Source organism: Pseudophryne corroboree, chromosome 2 (assembly GCF_028390025.1).
Source record: "Pseudophryne corroboree isolate aPseCor3 chromosome 2, aPseCor3.hap2, whole genome shotgun sequence".
Lineage (NCBI taxonomy): Eukaryota > Metazoa > Chordata > Amphibia > Anura > Myobatrachidae > Pseudophryne > Pseudophryne corroboree.
This window is the reverse complement of record NC_086445.1, coordinates 540340564-540343020: the sequence shown is the minus strand read 5'-3', so window position 1 is coordinate 540343020 and position 2457 is coordinate 540340564. Positions and strand designations below refer to the sequence as shown.

General features: G+C 40.0%; 1 pseudogene; it reads left to right on the top strand.

Annotated features, from left to right (window-relative positions):
- The first annotated feature begins 1700 nt into the window (after window positions 1-1700).
- Window positions 1701-1819, top strand: LOC135053083 (5S ribosomal RNA; annotated as a pseudogene).
- The last annotated feature ends 638 nt before the right edge of the window (window positions 1820-2457 follow it).

Genomic DNA, 2457 nt, shown 5'->3' with positions numbered 1-2457 from the left:
GAGGGGTCTGAGAGAAATCCATTTTATGAATATAACTCCCTCTATAAATATTATCACGTCTGTGATCGTGCCACAGACCTATATAATCTTACTATACATACATATTCCATATAGGTATAGCTTTATCTGATATGCATCACATTATCATGTTCCATATCCACCCAGTCAGATACTGTTGGTGCCGACAGGGACACCCCTCTCGTCTGTGTCTCCCATATAGTTTTCTCCTGGGAAAAATATACCTCTACTGACATGTTGACATATTTACATGTACACAGTACCATTAGGATTCGACAGCACCGACATAGTCATTCCCTTTGTGGCAGAGCCCCAGCCTCAAATATGCCGACACACGTGTACCATACACCCACCGACATTACACTGGTTATAAGGGATAGACCCCAGTACAATCTGTCATGGAAACACAGAAGGAGTTTACCAGCTCATTTCCCCCAGCGCCCATGATATAGTGTTTTTATTTCAATTTATATTACACCAAACCACTGTGCCCCCCCTCGTTTTCCACTCTGATCCATGCAGCAGTGTTCAGGAAGGATCAGCGTCTCTGTGAGGAAAAAATGGCGCTGGAAAGAGCTGTGAGGGAAAATTTCTATGATATATGAGAAAAAATATTTAAAACATGATTTTTAATGTTTAAAGTTTAAAAAAAAAACGTAATTACCCATAGGAGTGATCCATGTGAAATAAAGATATTACAGATAAAGGATTAAAATGTTCTGGTCTGTTTTGTCACAATAAGTGACTGAAAAGGTTGTAGACACTTAATTGTCTTACCCCCATTTCCCCTGACCAGTACAGAATGTCAAACCCGGAAGTGAACAAGCCGGCACGGGTGAAATGTGTCTTCCATGGGGGGGGACAGCCGATGGAGTGACTTTCTGGCACCTTCACCTGCACCTGACTATGCCCTGATCCTTCCTGAAACTTCCTATTTTGGTGACCGTAAGCCCATGTCTGTCCTGTGTAAATTATACACAGACAGCAGGATAATATTTGTGTACTACCCTAATTTGTATTTCACTACACATCCCAGCAGACCTCTTTTGTGTATATACTGTCTGCTGCTTTAGGACCCTGATTCAATTCTTAAACAGAGTTTGCATTTGCCTATTACCTGTGAAGATAGCACCTGGCAGATATCTCACACTGTTAGGTTGTTCTGTCACCAGCAGAGGCCAGTATACTGCTACATGATTTCATTCATTGTGATTTCTAGTGCTATCTTATTTACTGATGATAATATTGCATTTCTGGTCTAGCCTTTTTGATTCATGATATGTAATTCTCTAATATGAATTAATTCCTATACTTTGTTCATCCCAAGGTGTACTATAACGTGCGCCAATATCAGCTTTTACTGTCAGGGGCTTAATAATAATTTTTGGGTGACACAGAATATCCCACTTTTCTTACCCTTTTCCCATTATACAATTGTACTGGAATCATTGATTTTGTGCCTCTTTCTTGTTCTACTATTTTTCTGTGGACTCTCATCTACGATCCACGGAGCACGATACCACGGATGTGGGATTTTGTGAGCCGTGCCTAACGTGGAAAGCAGATCCACATATTTCTTCCCACTTTACTCATTCACCTCTTTTCGCTTTCTTATTGTTTCCACCCTTCTTTCTAATTTCTTATATAGGTGCACTCTCATTGGTGTACTTATCACATAAATTCTCTACTATCATACCACGCTGCAAATGCCCGATCTCGTCCGATCTTGGAAGCCAAACAGCGTTGGGCTGGGTTAGTACCGGGAGAGGAGACCCCCTGCGAATACCTGGTGTTGTAGAGCAGGAATTATTTTCCTTTCTATGTGAGTTGCGACACCAACAGCAGTATCACCACTAATTCTGGTTCCTACGATATTTTCTCTCTACTGAAGGCTTACGACCAATAATTGTGGCATATGTTATAAAGTCAGGTTTCTTGAATGTTGGTGACCATTAATTTCCGATTGTAAGCAGCCCTTTTTGGGACTTACTTATCATTATTGTTATGACCACTCCTCGATCCCATTAATACAGACATTCTGTACTGGACAGGGGAAATGGGGGTAAGACAATCAAGTGTCTACAACCTTTTCAATCACTTATTGTGACAAAACAGACCAAAACATTATAATCCTTTATCTGTAATATCTTTATTTCACATGGATCACGCCTATGGGTAATTACGTTTTTTTTTTAAACTTTAAACATTAAAAATCATGTTTTAAATATTTTTTTCTTATATATCATAGGAATTTTCCTACATTTGTAAAGAGTGCGCCCACACAAGAGCCTTCTCTCTCTCCCTTTTGATAGTACATGTACTTTCTGGCTCTGGGCGCACCACCAACTAGGACAGTATTAATAAATTGGGGGGGGGGGGGGGGATTGTATTTTTTTCCTCCCAATTTCCAAGGGTTTTATTGTCCGATTTTGGTTTTCA